Source organism: Equus przewalskii, chromosome 1 (assembly GCF_037783145.1).
Source record: "Equus przewalskii isolate Varuska chromosome 1, EquPr2, whole genome shotgun sequence".
Taxonomy (NCBI): domain Eukaryota; kingdom Metazoa; phylum Chordata; class Mammalia; order Perissodactyla; family Equidae; genus Equus; species Equus przewalskii.
The window spans coordinates 162,261,364-162,279,068 of record NC_091831.1 but is presented as its reverse complement, the minus strand read 5'-3'; the positions used below and the strand labels follow the sequence as shown (position 1 = coordinate 162,279,068).

Below are 17,705 nucleotides of genomic sequence, written 5' to 3'. Positions count from 1 at the left end.
GCTGTGTGTCCTCACTGCTCTCCTCTTGTGAAAGTGCCCGGAGTCATGAAGAGATTGTGTTGCTGCCTGCTTTGTGCAAAATAAGGTGGGAAATACTGTGCCTGTGAGGGTCACATGATCCCAGAGTACGTACCCCTTGTGGTGAGAGGGTAGTGCTGTGTGTGTTTGGAGCAGGAGCTCAGAGCTGGGACATATGCTCAGCTCCCAGGTTGTGCCCCATATGAGGGGCAAGCCCTTGGAGAGATGCCTGCTGGGAGTGTTTCCTGAGCTGAGCCCAACACAGGGAGATCCTCATTCAGCAAAGGATCCTGTACTCTACGTGTGGGCTCCAAGCCAAATCTCTCCTCAAGTCGAAAAATCTGGGTGGTTTGGAACCTGTGGATGCAGCAGTAACCACGGTGGCCTAAAGAGGAGAGGTCTTTCTACAGTCTAGAGGCCAGCAGTGAGTACGAAGGACAGGCTGAAAGGGACTTGGGTTATCAAGTGACCAGGTGGCCAATGCAGCCTGACCACTTGGCAGGTCACTGGGCTGGATGCGAGGGGTTGAGCTAGCCTTGCCAGGTGAGAGATGGGGCAGGGGTTCTGGAGAGACAGCCTGCCTGCTGTGTCCTCCATGTGTCTGCCTGTTGACAGCACAAGCCTGGTCCCTGTGGCCCTCTAGGACAGGGCATGAGCTGGGCTGGCATCTCAGGGGAGAGGCCCTGCTGGAACTACATGGGGCCACGGTATATTAGGCACGAGGGCTATAAAGAAGTGGCCAACTCAGATCAGGCTTGTCTGGAGGGGACAGGAGTTGGTGGACTCTGAGAACTCTCAGTGGAAAGCAGGGATGGAGAAGAAGGGGCCACCAGGAGACTGGAGGGCAAGCTGGGCCCCAAGGTCACAGGAGGGCAGGGAGGAAACTCAGGCTGGGTGAGATCGAGGAGCTTCTCCAGAGACCCACCCTGACTCTGCGCCAGCTCCCTGGCTGTGGGAGTGTACTGTTCTGCTCAGGCAGCCTCTGCCCTCCCCAGCGTGGGTAGCTATGCCGTTGAGCTGTAGCCCCATGCTTGCCTCCTTGGTGTCCGGGACCCATGGTGTCATCCCCCTTCCTGTCTGCCATATAACACAGGGAAAGAGATAAGAAGTTCACCCTGAGCCCCAGGACCAGAGAGGTTCATGTTTTGTCCTGATGGTGCTCAGCTGCAGCCCTGGCAGAAGGGCAGGCCCAGAGAAAGGTGTGGGTCAGAAGGAGCTGGGGAACAGCTTTGCTTGAGGTTTGGGGGAGGTGGTGGGAGGCAAAAGAGGAGGAAGCAGGAAACGGCAGATTTGTGTCATTGGCCTTCTAAGGACAGAGTTAGTGCCTGTGAATGAGGGTCAATGAATAAACAAGAAACCAGCCCTTCCTGCTCAGCTAAGAGACATTTATTTAGTTGCTGGTGACATTCTGGATCAGCTCCAGAGAAGGTGGGCTGGTTCCTACAGTTAGAGGCATTTCATAGGATTTCATGGTTTCCTTTATCCAGGGCAGGAAGCTTGAGAGTTGGATGAAGAGCCGTGGAGCTGTCCTGTCATCTTGTCCACGGAGGGCAAGACCCTGGAGCATGTTCTTACAGATGAGTGGGCTTCCAGAGTCGCCACATGGACAAAGAGTGCAGAAGACTGAGTCCGTGCTCCCCCTGGACCTGGCCACCTGCAATCAAAGTGTCCTCTGAATGAAGGCCGCCTGGGTGGCCTCCACGTGGGAGATCAGAGAGCAGGGCAGGCCCCTGTGGGCCCCTTAGTGGCCCATTGCTGACTCTGGACATTGTCCCAGCTTCATTTCGCTCAAGGGGCCGCTTCCTCTCCTCCACCAGGTCCCTGATCCTCTCCCATGAGGGCGCTGTGGGACTGAGCTTCGTCTACCATTTAAGGACATGGAAGCTGGAAGATGGGGACATCAGTCAGCACGGAGGGTGAGCCATTTAACCAAGATGGGAGCCAGCTCTGAGGAGCCACCTGGTTTCACTGCTGCACACCCAGGGAGCAGTTTTCCAACACCTGTGCCTGGCATGGGGCAGGGTGTTGCAAATTCATCTTCCAAATGGAGCACCATGTTTGGATGCATCTCAGGCACCTGGTAGGCTCCCGGAAGGCCTGTGACTCCCCACTCTGGCTTCACCCCGCTTCTCTTCCCAGGAGAAAGATCAGAGTCTAGGGGCTGGAGGAGTCCCAACTGCTGGGGTCTCCAGGTCCCGAAACACCCTTCTCCCCAGAGCCGAGCTAGGCAGATGCCCAGCCTCACCTCAGAGGAAGTCTTCCTTTCCTTCGGGTCCCCCAAGCACAGCAGAGTGGTACAGTTGTAATGATCATATAAGCGGGATTCGCACACCTCATCCTGCTGCACAGTCAGTTCCACCTCCCACAGTGTGTTGGAAATGATGCCGTTTTGGGTGATTTGCCGTCAACTGGCCACATGGCACACCTCTATGGGTCTCACCTGGGCTGTGCCCCTGGAGAGGCTGAGGGGCCTCACAGCTGCAGTCAGCTTGGCTTTTCTCTCCAAATGATGAGAAAATGCAAGAAAGTCCAGGTCAGCCACTGGCCTCCTAAGCCTGGACACTGCGATGGGGCTGCACTGACTTCCCTCTCCCCTGAGCCACTGGGACTAGTCAGGTGGCCAGGATGGGAAGGAGGAAAGAGACAGGTCCCAGTGGGAGGGGAAGCAATCTGGACCCAGGTGAGCAAGAGCAGCAGGGAGGTTCCCTTACCTTTAGTAACATGATGTCGTTGAAGAAGTCTCCAGGAATATAGTCTGAGTGGCGGATGGCTTCTTTCACAGGGATGACCTACGGGGTCCACTCTTGAATCAGGATGTCGTGGGCCCCCAGAATCACCCTGACTGAGCTGCAGAGAAAGGAAAGTGGGGATGTGGGGGCAATGGGTTGCAGGAGATCCAGCCCTGGAGCCATGATGGGAGGGTGACAGCCAGGGCAGTGCAAGGCTACAGCTAGGGGAAATTGAGATCACTGGAGGGTCCGGTTCTAAGTGACTGTGTGTCCTGTCCTTCTCAAGGACACTGAGAGGAGGGCTTCTGGAAGCTTTCTCTTGCCCTCAGGCAATATTGTAAAAAGACTCTGAGTTTGCCTGTTGACCAGAATGCATGCTTTCATCCTCCACAGCTGCTTTAGTTGGCCAGTGTGGTCTCTCTTCTCAACTGAGCCACTTGCTCTCACTTCTGACCCTCGGACTGCAAAGGTTCCCTGTCCTATTTCTCACTTTCCATGGACCAGTCACACTCTCAGATGGGTCCTCACAAGAGCTTTTCTGGCACTGAGTTACCAAAGCTGAGGGAGCTCCCCTCGGCTGCTGTCCATGGGCAGAGGACAGGGGTCCCTGTTGTTGTGGTCTCAGGAGTGTCAGCTGTCTGCGGCCCCTCAGCTTCCCCAGCAGTGAGCAGCCGTCATAACAACATCCAACTCCACGAGGACACCACCACACGTCTTGGTCATTCTCTTAATGGGAACCTGAACCAATGCCATGTAGGGGCGGGAGTGGGGCCTGGCCTCATATCCTCCAATGATGATTCTGGAAAAGAAAAACTGGAAGATGGGCTTTCTGGAAGCAGCTGTGGTCTGGAGGGAAGGCTCTGGAAGGTGGCGATTGGGGGTGGGGTCTACAATACCCTGCAGAAACCAGGCTAGAGTCCTCCCAGGTTCTCCCTGGAGCAGAATAACCTTTTCAGGATGTGGAGCCTCAAACCCCGCTTTGAGCAAGCGGAGGATGGTGCTTCTTGTCCCTGTTCTGATTCAGACCACGTATAGGAGGGATGAGACCTGTCTTCACAATGGTGGAGCCCCAGGGGATTGTGGACAGGGCTCTGCTGATGCCTTCTGTGTCAGGGAGTCTCCGAACCCTTCCGAGCCTCTGCTAAGAGGCTGACTGGTGCCCGTATCTAACAAACTGTCCATGAGCTTATGGAGTTGGATTTTCTACAATCCTCATGTCCTGTGGGCTAACCTGTCCTGGGATCTCAGTAAACATTTTTTGACTGTGTGAATGAATGGCCTTCACTTAGCTTTCTGCTGAGGTTTGGTGGGGATCGTGCTTGTGGGATTGAAGGCCATCATCATGTAGGGAGGGCCCTGTGTGGAGCAGCCTACGGCTTGGGAAGGTGGGGGGAGGTGGGGTGGAAAATGGGGTCCCTGGGCCTCTGGCAGCGCCAAAGCAACAGGAGAGCCCTGCATGCAGTCACCCAGCCCCTTCTGAGATCCACTGCTCCCTGGGGTCCTCTCCTGGGAGGGGTGAGGGGATGAGGGCACCAAGATGTGAAACTGTTTCCTTAGCTGGTTCCAGTGACAGTTCCACTACTGCAGCTGGTTTGTCTGATCTGCCCTTTCCTGAGTTGGACTGAGGGATTTTAATTACTTATCTTTTAGAGCTCCATTTCCTCTGCCCAATGCCTTTCTATGAACAGCCCACTTTCCAGTTGATAAGAGAGAGGGTCACATGCTCAATCTTTTAGTGGACACCCTTCCTTCCTGCCATCCTTGTTGGGTGTCTATGCAGCATCAGACTTGTTAGTCTGTTTAGGATGGGAGCTGGGTTCTAGAAAATTCTTAGTCTGAAACTGAGGAAAATCAGTGAGTGTGCTGGGTAGAAGGGTCAGGAGTCCAGATGGTTTTCTGAGATGGGCTGGAGCCTCTGCCATGGGGTTGGTCACTCACCTGTTGCAGGTGCAGAGGGCAGAAGAAAAGCCAACAAGAGCATCTTCCTTGAAAGTCTGCCCAGGTCAGAGCTGCTGGTCGTTCTTCCTTGTAAATACTTTGTCAGGGAGAGGAAGGCAGGGGTGTGGCCCAGGAACTTACAGACCTCCTCCACCTGTGCTGCTGGTTTTCTTGCATCATCTGCAAGGTGATTTGTCGAAGTTCTCTGGCTTTGGGTAGGTGAAAGAAGCAGTCTCACCACACTTGCACTCCCAGTGCTGAGTCACAAAGTGAAAGCAAGAGGAAAGAACAAGAAAGGGGAGCCTTTGCTGCAGCCAGCGGAGGAATTGGACACTAGTAGCCCCTCAGTGCCCGAATGAAGAATGTCCCTTTTTCTCAGCTTTTGGCTCTTTTTCCATCCTGATAAAGTCATGAATAATTATTTAGCAAGCTAACTCCAAGGAGATGAGCGTGATGCCTCCTCCGCTTGAGAAGATGGCGGTCAGCTGGGGTAGACTGAGAATCTGTGGTACCAGCTGGTAAAGGCTGTAGTGGGGGTCGGCTTGGTGGTGGGAGATAGAGGCTCGACCTGCCTTAATAACATGTAGAGCTGGACACACACAAACCCCAAATGGTAAGCTCACTTGCTCTCTGGCCACCAGTCTGGGCTCGTATTTTGGAATATTTAGAATCCCCTCTTTCAATGTAAATATTCTGTGACAAACAGAGCTTCTCTTATCCCATGATTTTGAGCAAAGTTCCTGGAATTGATATTCCTTGAACCAAAACAAACCATCAGCAGGCCTGTCAGAATTGAGTGTCCTGATTGGTTTATGCTTGGGTCTTGTAGCACGAAGTAGGGACTGTTACCCATATCACAGTGCCTGGTATCTGTGGAGAGGGCTCATCTCAAGAGATGTGGGGCACTGTTGCCAGGCGATGGGGAGTGGATGCCAATTGTCACATAATTCCTATGCACTAAGAAGTCTGTCTGGGGTGCAGTGAACCAGGGCTCTGATGTCCCTGAGCCTGACAGTTATAAATATTTGCAAACAGATTATCCCAACACTCTCAGCAGTGTGACAAGAGATGAACAAGTCATGGAAAGGGAAGCATCATGAGTGCTAATGGCCTAACCCCAATTCTGCTGAAGGAACCACATCCTATGAAGACATAGAAAACAGAGAAAGGCACCCTGCTTAAGCATTAAGGATGAAGATGACTGGATGGTGGAATTCTCAGGAATTTTAATGTTCATATTGCTGTTTTCTGCTTCTACTGTTTTCCTTGATGAGTATGTAGTACTTTTCCACTCAGTGTACATTTTGCCATAGTCAAACACACTCATGAACGGCAAGCATTCAGCAGACTTCTTCTTTATGGTCTACCTTCTCTAAGGTGGATGTTTTCAAAAGGAAGTTACTTCTCTGAATCCTTTCTCATATAAAACAGACATTCTTGATGAATAGAAGAAATATTTGCTCAATAAGCTATAGACTATAGTGCATTATGGTGATTGAAGTAGGAATCACTGATTTCAAGTCTAGAGGTGGGAGTTTATTAATTCCCTGGCAGCCTCCCCTCCCCTCCACTCTGGCGGGGGCAGTGCTGGCCTCTGCCCCTGAAAAGATGGACGGATAAATCCTGGGGGTACCTGAGTCTGGTCTTGCCGTCTGAAGTATTGTGCTTTTCTCAAGGGCAGAAATCTCGAGATCCTGGTGAACCTGTGTCAAAGCTTCCCATTCTTTCGTGGAAAGGAGTCAATGCCCTGGGCCACATTGTTACACATGAGTGTGCCCAGGGAGTCCCTCTGTGCACAGAGAAGGGTGAAGTCTCAGTCAGAGCCCTCTGGCTTTACCCTGCTCAGCATCTTTTTCTCCCTGGGGCTCTCCTGACCCCCTCTCAGGGCCCAGCTGTTCAGAGGGGTAGGGGCAGAGTGATCACCATTCACCTTGGCTCTGAGTTTCAGGGGGATTGGTGGATCCCCTGTGATCTACCTGCACCATGAACCTGTGTCCTGGCTGTGCCCTCTCCAGCTCCACCCAGTCCAAGGCCCTCATCTTGTTATCCATGGATAAAAGTCAAGAGATTGGCTAGAGGAAGAAGCCTGGCCTAAACCTGCTGGGAACAGCAAGCCTCCACCCATGAGTGGACCCTGGTCAACCATTGGTTGTTGGGTGAGAGAAGTCCTGGCAATGTCACCCCAGCATCACTGTGTCCCTGGGGCAAAGATGGGAAGATTCATTTCTCCTTAGGCTTGCTGTGACCTTCTTGTCCTTAGGCTTCCCCCCACACAGCTGGATGGAGTTTTTGTAGTTTTTGAAGAGGTCCTTGCACTTCTGATCATTCTGCACTTCCAGATCCACCTCCCGCGATGTGTTTGCCTTTTTAGCACTTGCCACTTGTCCCCAAACTTGCACACCTCACCCATGCCCGGGCCTCACTGAGTCCTGGCTCTGTGGCAGGAGGATGGTCTTCACAGCCGTGTTGAGGCGAGGCTTGTTTTGCAGCTGGTCAGCGGGTGAAAGATGTCAGTTCGGGTCCCACCCTCTAGCTGGATCAGATTAACAGGTGAGGTTGCCTCCAATCCCTGCCTGGAGTCTCCCAAGCCCCATGCTATTACATAGGCCCAGGAGAGCAGACAGGTTGGAGGAGAGGAGGGGACTGAGACCCTGAATGAGCTATCTCATTGAACTGCACAATTGCACCTGAAATTCAGCATGTGGTACCATCACTGGCATGATTTCGTTGACCTGTGAATAATCATTATAATCCTTGTTGAGGGAAGGCTGTGAGCACAGGAATGACCTGCTGGCTATGTTCCATTTTTCTGATATTGTGAGCACCCAGGACACACTTCTTTTTCTCTAAAGAAAAGCTGGATTGGGTAAATCACAGGAGCTACAACTCAGTCTCTGAAAGGCAGGTTGAAGTTCCAGCCTAAGGCACACCTGCAGCTGAGTCAGATAGGGAGGAAGGGAAAAGTGGACAGTGTCACCTTTCTTGGCTGGACAGCAGTGACCCAACCTGGTTCTTCAGCAGCCTGTTTTCCATCCAGATGTCTCTCCATACAGCCCATCCCTGAGTCCCACACTCACTGTGTCCTGGTCTCAGCAGATCAGATTCCTCCTCTGATTGGTCGTTGGCTCTGTGTGCTCAGTGACTCTGATGAGTTCCAGGCCTTGAGATGCTACCATGGAATCCCAGGAAGACAAGGACTCATCTGTGCTCCTCACCTTCTGTTGCAGTGGGCTATGTCACAATGTTGTCTTGTACCAGGACCCCTCACATCTATTCCCACCGTCTATGTTATTGTAGGAAAGTACAGACGCCATGTAGGGCAGGGACTGTGGTATGGCCTCTCTGCCCCATCTGATCTTCCCTGGAAGAGAAAATTGCCCTGGATCTTTGTGTTCATGGCAAACATGGGCTGAGCACTGCCTGGTGGCCTAAACCCATGGGATGTTCAGAGGCTGGGGTGGTTGTTATGTCCTCAGGGACCAACACAAGGAGGGGAGGCTGCAGGCTTCAGAGGGCAGCTGGTGGGCTTGCAGCATGACTTGTTGCCTGGCTTAGTTCCCAATTTCCTCCTGTAGAGATGAGGCACTCAGCCCCTGTTCTGGAGCAAACACATTTTAAATACATGTTAAGGGAACTCTCCTAGAACACCTGCAAATTGATATCTCTGACGTAGCCTGGTGAATTGGTCCTCAATCTGTACAGACTCCTGTGACCTGCTTATCTCCAGAATGGGTCTGCTCTTAGACTTGAATATTTTATGCTCATGGAGCCAAATACTCTGATTTCTTTCTTCCTCATCTGGTTCAGGCACATAGGACACATCCAATAAATGCTTGCTGGGTACATGAATGAACAGTCCTCAAATCTACTTTGGTCAACAGCAGACGAGGAGCGGTTTTAATCCAATCTGAACTTCATCACAGCTTTAACTTTCCAAGTCACCCGGAAGGCAGAATACAAATGAGGGGAAATCAGAGGGAGATGGGGAAATGAGCTGGAGGGTTGTGGGTGGCAGCCAGTCTCCACTAAGATGTGGGTCTGAGTGGCTCCGAAGAATGGGGAGAAGCTGAAAGTGACAGCTAGGAAATGGAGTATTAGCTAGCTCTTCTGTTCTTGATCCATACAACAGCTCCAGGCATACATTACCGCTGGTAGCTTTGAAGAATGGAGAATGTTATAGCACTCATTTTCAGCTTTCCCCTTCCGCTATAACCATGTGTTATCCTAATACTAAGTCATTTTCCAGGTGAAAAGGATGTGACCCTTGGGAGGGAGAAGATCCACCAGGTGTCCTTAAGAGGAGCTTTCTTTTCTGTACTTTCTCCACACTGCATAGCCAGTGACAGACCTGGGGATCAGCCAATTTCTGGGAATGGACTGAGGCAAAGAAGAATATAATGGCAGCCTCACTGGGACACTGTGAAAGTGTCAGTGTTGGAATAAGCCAGGCCTCTGATTCTCTACAGGGGCACTTACCTCCTTCAGCCCTGGAGGGTAGGAGATTGGCCAACCAGAACAGAGCAGCAGCATCTTCTAGGAAATGTTGATCAGGTCTGAAGTGCTGTGTGCCTTCTCCTCTCAGGCTTTTCAATCCTAGAGGTGAAGGAAGAAGGAGGAGGCTCTGTGAGCGCCAATTTCCTCCCAGTTTTGATGATTCTCAAGCTAAGAGTTTTCATTACATCCCTCTTCCCCTCACTCTGACAGGGCTGTTTGGTAAAGGTTCTGCAAGAGCCACAATCTTTGGCGACCACATTCTCCTGGAGAAAATCCTGGACTCCTTTAGTGGAGATAGGGCTTTCCGGAGGCTTTGGGATTGGCCAGAAATGGTGTCCTGTTGCCCTAACTGAGACCCTCCAAGAGCATGAATATGAAAACAGTCTGCCTTGAATTTGTAATTAGGCAACTGTGTACTTCCTAAAACAACATGCATCTATCCAATCCTACTTTTGTAGTGCTTCATTTTTTTTTGGCCCAAGAATTTTTCTTTGTGTACAAATGCCAAAGTACCCAGCTCTGGTCTCTTGTAAAACTCACTAGCCAAGAGCCTAGTCATCCATCAACTTCTTGGTAGTTTCAGGCAACTTGAAACTGTTAGGCATGAGAGTGAGGAGCAGAGATTGGGGATGAAGTACAAATGGGGCATTGATGAGAGTGCTAGGAAGTGAAGGTATTGACAGAACAGGAGAGCTTGAGAGGAGGGGTTTGACTGAGAAATGCACTTGAGGTCACTCTGTGGTCCCAGTTGTCCTGATAAAGCTAATGTTCTCAACTTCTTGCTATTTCAAAGCTTTAAAGGCCCCCCGGTGTTAAAGTAGGTGGGGCCATGCAGATAAATACTGAAAGAGGAGAAACAAAGCATTGTCACTCATTCTGAGTTCCCTTAGTCACTCCTGTCCCACCTGGCACGGGTAATCTGACGCCCCCGTGAAGACTGTTATGTAGACAATTTCTGCCTGTGCCTGGTAAGGAACCTGGCATGGTTGCTCTCAGAGCTTTCTGCACACAGATGCTTGAAGGCTGTTTGCTTTCAGACAGGAGAAATTTCAAGTTATGATGCTACTTTGAATGCAAGCATTAAGCCTGAAAGTTTAAATTCTTTTTCTTTGTTCTTATATAGGTTAATCTACATATGAGAAGACTTCTCAAGTCTTTCTCACACTGGCATAATGCTTATGCTTCTTTTGTATCTGTGGGATCAGTCATTACCCAGAAGGTGGAACATGTCAAGTGTCTCCTCATTTTCCTTCTCTATCCCAGACGTGTCTATTGCTTTTAGGAGATATCACTGTTTCCTACATTTGATGGCTTAGGCCTCCTCCCCACCCTCGATGTGGAAACCCCAATCTGTTTAGCAATGTTGAAGTGATTTATTAATTAGTTGCCTGTTAATGCATTGTGTTATTAAGTACCTACTAAATAATATTTATGAATTTTTGGAAGCATAGAAAATCAAAGATGATAGAATGTAATTTTGGCCCAAAGTAGGTGTTTATCATTTGAGTGCATCTTGTCAAGAGACCCATGAGAGTTCTCACAATTGCTGTAGCTGGTTTCTTGCACTGTTTGGCTGCGCTATCACATTTTTTTCTGATAATTTTCCTCTAAGCTATTGGGACACTACCTTGGGCTGCATGTCTACTCCACAAGTGACTCAGACCCAGGGTCTCCCAGGGTACCCCCTGGATCCAGATCATGTTGCCAAGCAGTTGCCCCTGTCTGCTCTCCTTCTGCCCGTCTTGGCCCCCTGTCTCATTGGACCCACACCTAGCTGATCATGACTCTGCTGCTCTGGCCAAGGGCAGAAGGCACCTGTGCCTCTGCTTAGCCATCGTGTCTGGAGAGAAGCTCGACTACTCTTGTGAGGTTCTCATTAATAAATTTGTAATGGCTTTAGAACTTTTCGGTGAACAGAAAGAGAAAAGAAAGAAGAGAAGTGAACAGAGTGTCAGGGATGTGTGGGACACCACATGTAATAAACGTGTAATGGGAGTCCCAAAAGGAGAGAAGCGAGAGAAAGGAGAAGAAAAAAATTTGAAGAAATAATGGCTAAAAATTTCTCAATTTTGGTGTAAGTAAGCCCCAAGTAAACCATCATCCTTAATGTACACCCAGGAAAAGCTCAAGAAACTCCAAGGACGATAAAGTTCCATAGATGAATGGGCCACATCTCCCTCGTTTCTCCCACCTTTCTACCCTAGATCTCATGGTCTCATTTCCAGCTGAGCCCTCTCTCCAGACAGACCTCTGGCTCATTCTCCCCACAGCTGCTGCTTCTATGTCTTGTTAGTGGGGAGAAATGCTGGTGTGCAGCTACTTGGGAGTCTGTGACAACAACCAGACATTATGCCTTTTCTACATACTACATGACTTAGAAACCTTAATTCTCAGAAGGAAAATGTAGCTCCAACAATGCCATATATGTGCAGAGGAGATCACTGCCCACTTTCTACAAGAAGTGTTTTCTACCATTAGAGCATTATTCCTTTCGTATTACAAGAGATTTATTTTTATGACCACTTTTTAAATCATGGTAAAATACATTTAACATAAAATTTAGCCATCAATCTTTTTTTGTCTATGTGAAGAAGCTTGGCCTCAAGCTAACATCTGTGCCAATCTTACTCTACTCTGTATGTGGGATGCTGCCATTGCATGTCTTGATGAGAGGTGTGTAGGTCCACAGCTAGGATTAGAACCTGAGAACTCCTGGCCACAGAAGTGTAGTGAGTGACCCTAACCACTACACCACTGGGCCAACCCCTATTAACCGTATTTAAGTGTACAGTTCAGTGGCATTAAGTACATTCACATCCTTGTGCAACCATCACCACTATCCATCTCCAGAGCTTTTCTATCTTCCCGAATTGAAACTCTGAACCCAAGAAACAGGAACTTCCCATTGCCCTCTCCTGCTAGTCCCAGGGAATCAGCATTCTTCTTGGTGTGTGCATCAATTTCCAAGAGAGCCTTATGTAAATGCAAGAACATTGAGCATGGTCTCATCTTCAGATTTACCTGTTTTTTGGGAATTGGACCTTACTAGGCAGTAGATAAACTAATAAGGATAGTTATTATTTTAACTAGTAATGCAAGCAGAAATTTGAAGAGAAGTGGAAGGAGAGAGGAAAAGCTGGGCAGGGGCAAGCGATGGCACACAAGCCTGCCTGAATTCATCCTTCTGCCCCTGACCACCAAGATGAAGCCGAGCTTCCTCCTAATGGCTCTGAATGTGTTCAGGTGGGAGAGAGAGGCCTGGCTCTCTACACTTTTGAGTATTTTGGAAGATAAAGAGAGACATGAGAAGTAAATTTCCTCATCTGAACAGGGTATGAAAGACATCAGGGAAAACGGAGAGGTGCTTGAGCCTCCTGAGGGCCTTTGTTCTTATTTCCAAGGAAAGACCAGCCCAAACAAAGAGTGACTGTGCACTGCTCCTCTAGTCTTTCTACAAAACTCCCTGCACTGAGAAGTGTGAATATAAGCGGCATTGCCTCCAGAAACCACATCCCTAGTCTGATCCTCAGGGAGCTGCTCAGTAGGGTGGAGGATGGGATCTTCCTCCACTTGTCTGGTCTCATTCACTACTTGACATGTTAGCTTGGCATTAGTTCTGAGAAATCTCAACTTGAGGATGGGTCTGTGGGGTCCTGGTCTGGTGCTCTGAGGAGAATTCTACAAACCAGAGGAAAGGTCCAGTGGCCAGAAGACAGGATGCTTAGGGCTTGGGATAGTCTGTGGAGGTGGACATGGTGGGGAAGGGAGCCCTTTATCAGGCCCGCTATACACTGAGATGGGGCTCCTGGCTTCGAAGGACAGCATGGTATCCTTGTGGCATGGCCCATCTCCTTCCTTAGTTCTCAGTTTTTCCCCGTTGTAATGAGGAACTCACCTCTGGTCTGAATCAAGCATACTTCAGATACATCTCACAGGGAAAGGTTCCGCCTTTAGGGTAGACTGTCCAGAAGAAATGGAAAACACATTCTCTTGCCTATGCTGGTGCTTCTATGTCCTTGGCTATCTCAGGTCCTTGTGTCCTGCTCTCTTCCAGGATGAGGCTGGTCTCTAAGACCTGAATATTTGGACCTGATCAAGCAGAATACTCTAGTAGCTTTCTCTTCTATCCTGAGTTCGACACATGTGAAATACCCATAAAAGTGTGTTTGATGGGTGAGTGCATAAGACACAAATTTGCTTTGGCTTGCATGTGTGTGGAAGATGTTCATATTGGTTTGTGAACTCCTGCATGGATTTAACTTCCTAAGGAATTGAGCTCTCAGAAAAATGAGAGGAGATAGAAAGGAAGGGAAATCAGAGTGAGGTGGGAAAATTGGCAGGAAGTGTCTGGGTCGGAGCCATTCTCCACCTGGGCCATTGGAGTAGTGGTGATGGAATACTCTGATGGCTCAGTTAGGTTCTGGGTATCTGACATGGTAGGGCTGAATGGCTCAGCAGTAGAGGGACAAGGTGAATGTGACACCTAGGAAACTCTTCATAAGCTCTCCTATTTTTGATGTAGACAATAGAAAACCATTCTATTCTATTCTTGGGATAGAAAACCATTCTTAGCATTGGAGGATGGAAAGTTATATCCCTCCCTTTCAGCTTTCCTTCCACTAGAATCATGTGCCATCCTAATACTTTATCCAAGTCCTGATTACCAGTGAGCGGGACATGAAACAGAGAGGCCCACCTTTGCCTCTTGGAGAAGTTTCTATCCTTTCAGTGAATTGTTCTCAACAATAGCGCTGGGGTCAGCAAATTCCCTGGTAGGACTGAGACAAGGATGGGTCACAGAGATAGCCTGGCTGGGGCTCTTGGCCAAGTGCTGAAGGTGTTGTAAGAACCCCCTTCTTAGGTGTTGCTGAGTCAGCGTGACCACACTCACCAGGAGGAAATACTGGCAACTCTGAAGTAATGAGTAGGGCTTTGGGGAACTCTGGCCTGAGTCAGAAGTGATGCTCCCCACCTTGTTTGAATTCTGGGGGATCAAAGAGAGTGACTATCACCACACATTGCCTTGGGTGTGATTAGCATCAAGCTAGTTCCTAAAATATCAACACTCAACTCAATCCTTTCCCTTTTAGTCTTCCACTACTTGAACTCTGAGCCCTTTTTCCACATTTGTGCAAAAGTCCTCTTGGGGCCAGTCCCTTGGTCAAGTGGTTAAGTTCACAGGCTCCACTTTGGCTGCTCAGGGCTCACCTGTGTGGCTCTTGGGCGTGGACCTACACACTGCTCATCAAGTCACACTGTGGCAACATCCCACATATAAGGACTAGAAGGAACTACAACTAGGACATATGACTATGTACTGGGACTTAGGGGAGAAAAGGAAAAAGAGGGAGATTGCCAATAGATGTTAGCTCAGAGCCCAACTTCCTCACCAAAGAGCATACTTTTAGGAAACAAACAGTGCCCGGCTCTGGTCTCACCTGAAACATGCTAGCCAAGAGCCAGTCCTCCATCAACTTCTGGGTAGTTTCAGACCATGGCAGAAGCCTGGGTGTGCGGCTGCAGCAGGGAGATTGGGGAGGGGTGGAGACGGGGTGTTAAGGAGAGTAGTAGAATGGGAAGGAGAGGCCACAAGGGGAGCCTTAGAGGAGAGTTGATGAGAAATGTGCTTGAGTTCAGTGTGTGCTCCCTGCAGACCGGAAATCTACTTTAGCTCCAGGTGAGGTTGCTAAGCATGAGCTTGTCACGGTTTTACAGCTTCCCAGTCTAGTCCGTAGTGACTTTAATGCACAGTCGGCACCTGGAAAAAGAGTGGGAGGAATTGTGTCCTTTTACACTAGATGTCAATGTGCAAAACACTAATTCCAGAGCTCTGCCGCAGAGGTTTCCTTAAGAAAGAAGAGTGCAAAGCAATGCAAGGTGGTGGGGCTGGCCTCTGGGATGATCAAGAAGGAACTGTCTCCTGGAGGTGAGCACCATGATGTCCGGAAACCTTTCCCACAGGGCAGCTGGAGGCAGAGAGCTGCCTGAGAAGTGCTGACAGGCAGAGAAAGACATGGGAATGGGACATGTCTGCCCTGGGTGTTTCCTGGGGTTTGAGTCCTGAGACTGGGCTGTGCTCTGGGGCTCTAGGTAATTGTCACAGAGAGGAAGGGCTGAATGGAGGACTCTTCCACTGCTCCCTCCTCCCCACTCCCCACCATCAAGTATTCTTTCCATTTTGCTTGTGCAAACATTTAGTAAAGAGATTTTTCTCCTCCCGAGCACACTAGTAAAGGAGAATTCCTCTGTGTAGACAATAGCAAATACAGAGAATGCCTGAGTGTTGTCAAAAAGGTGTTGTTGATTAAAATTTTGTTGATACATGGCTTACATTGAATATTAGGCTAATGACTTTCTGATAAGCAAAAGTCATAAAATAATGTTTACATTTACCAGAGAATTTCTGTGTATAGTCACTCGGATATGACAAAATATGTCCTCAGTGATTATTCCACATAAGATCATGGAAACTGCAAAAGTACAGATGGTAAATGTCACAGTTTCTTTTTTTCAATTATTTTATGAATAATTGAAATAATCATTTTTGAAGTCATCATGGTATATAACATTGTGTAATTTCAGGTGTACATTATTATTGATTGGTTTCTATATAGACTGTAAGAGAAATTCATATTTTGTTGGAGGTAAAAAAATCTGTCAGCTCATTCTGTATAGTTACGTTAAGAACATTTTAAAGCATGATTTAAATTAAGTGACTTACGTAATCTTTTCTTTGAATATGGGCTAATCTGTAGGCTAACCGTCATTTTGTTTTGGCGAGCATTTTGTGTGGAGTTTTGTGTATCTTCAGAGCATCCAAACAAGAAGCAGACCCTCCTCACATTGACGATGAGAGCTTTGGTCCACAGTACGGTGGGGATGGTGTGGTGCAGGGTTCAGAAGAAGGACTCTGGGTGTGATGGACATGTGGGTTGCTTCCATCTCTTGGCCATTGAGAATAGCGCTGCTGTGAACATGATAGGTTAACTATTTTTAAGCAAGGAAGTAATTTTTTTTCTTTCCTTCTAGTGTTGTATAGTTTATTTTTACATTTAGATCTCTAATCCATTTGAGGGTTATTTTAGATTACGGTGTGAAGAATGGATGGAATTTTCTCTTTTTTGCAAAATAATTACCTTGTTGTACATCACCATCTACCGGAAGCTTATTGTTTCCCAGTGATTTGGGATGCCTCCTGTACAATGTATGAAATTAGGCCTTGTATGGCATTTCAGTTCTATCCTTTGTTCTGCCTGTCCCCCACACACCAATGGCACACAGTTTTAGAGCATACAGTCGTCCCTCAGTATCCAAGGGGGATGGGTTCCAGGATGCCCGTGGATATCAAAATCTGCAGCTGTTCAATTCCTTGTACAAACTGACAAATTATTTGAATATAATCGATGTGCATCCTCCCTTCCACATGTTTCAAATTATCTCTAGATTACTTACAATACCTAATACAATGCAAATGCTATAGTGTTAATAATGTAGTTATTGTTTAGGGAATAATGACAAAAAAATCAGTCCATGTTCAATAGGACACTACAATCATAAGCATTTTGATCCCCATTGGTTGAATCCATGATCAATATGGAATTTGGATTGTACTTGAATATCTATTGGGGGTTCTCTGGTAAGGGGTGGAGTGGGGAGCCTCGCCCTAGGGAGAGAGATGTCCTTCTATCCCTTCCCAAGACCATGGAGGGAGAGGAGATGGGGGAATGGAAGGTTTTGAGGAGGGAAGAAACCTGTACAGATCTCCAAGAAATTGAGTGGGATTGATTTGTCCTGAGGAAGAGACTCCATAATCCTGGATTTGTTCAGACTCAGTCCTGGCACATATTTCTTGTGTACTGAATCATGCTGACTGAGCAAATGAGAAATTGGATATTTTCTCTCTAGATGTGGTCATTTATTTAGGCTCAGGGAACCCCCCTGGAGCTGGCCGCTGCCCCATAGAAGAGTGAGTCACCTCGGGGGTCACAGTCGCACCCCTCTATATGAAGCATCCATTGTTATCCTTATCTAGGGCAGGAAGCTACAAACCCTAGTGAAGACTGCTGGAGGACTCCCCATCCTATTTCCAGAGGAGACGATGGCCTGAGCCTCATGCTGACGCACCAAGGGGCCTTCAGTGTCCCCCTATGGATGACGAGAGGAAGGGACATGAAGTCAGGCCTCCCCAATCCTGCTGCCCTACGTCATAGCCCTCAGAGAAGATATGGACAGCTGGGCTCCTTCAATGTAGCATGTGTGAGATGAGAGGGTGGCGAGGTGCAGAAGTCAAGCTTCCAGATCTTTCCATTGCTGGACTTTGGTTCTGACTGTGGTTACGATCTGTAGCTCAACTCAAGTCACTGTACATTTCCCTTCCCCAAGACAAGGCTGCACACGTGCACCTCTGTATCCAGTGCTCCTCCAGTCCCCTAGAGATCAGACTCCTCAGAAAAGGTCCCCATGTCACTCAGGTCAGGGACCCCGACTGAAGCTGTGGGTTGTAGTCTCTTCAGACTGGTCAGTACC

General features: G+C 48.5%; 1 protein-coding gene and 1 long non-coding RNA gene across 2 annotated transcripts in view; both read right to left on the bottom strand.

Annotated features, from left to right (window-relative positions):
• The window catches only part of LOC103543775 (granzyme B-like), a 174,502-nt gene that overhangs the window by 116,717 nt on the left and 40,080 nt on the right, over positions 1-17,705 (bottom strand). The gene's annotated exons all lie outside the window — the stretch shown is intronic.
• Positions 1,390-4,954, bottom strand: LOC103564653 (uncharacterized). Its single transcript, XR_011542197.1, has 3 exons — positions 4,686-4,954; positions 2,730-2,865; positions 1,390-1,672 (listed from the first exon to the last, which is right to left on the bottom strand). It is a non-coding gene; the product is annotated as an uncharacterized lncRNA (long non-coding RNA).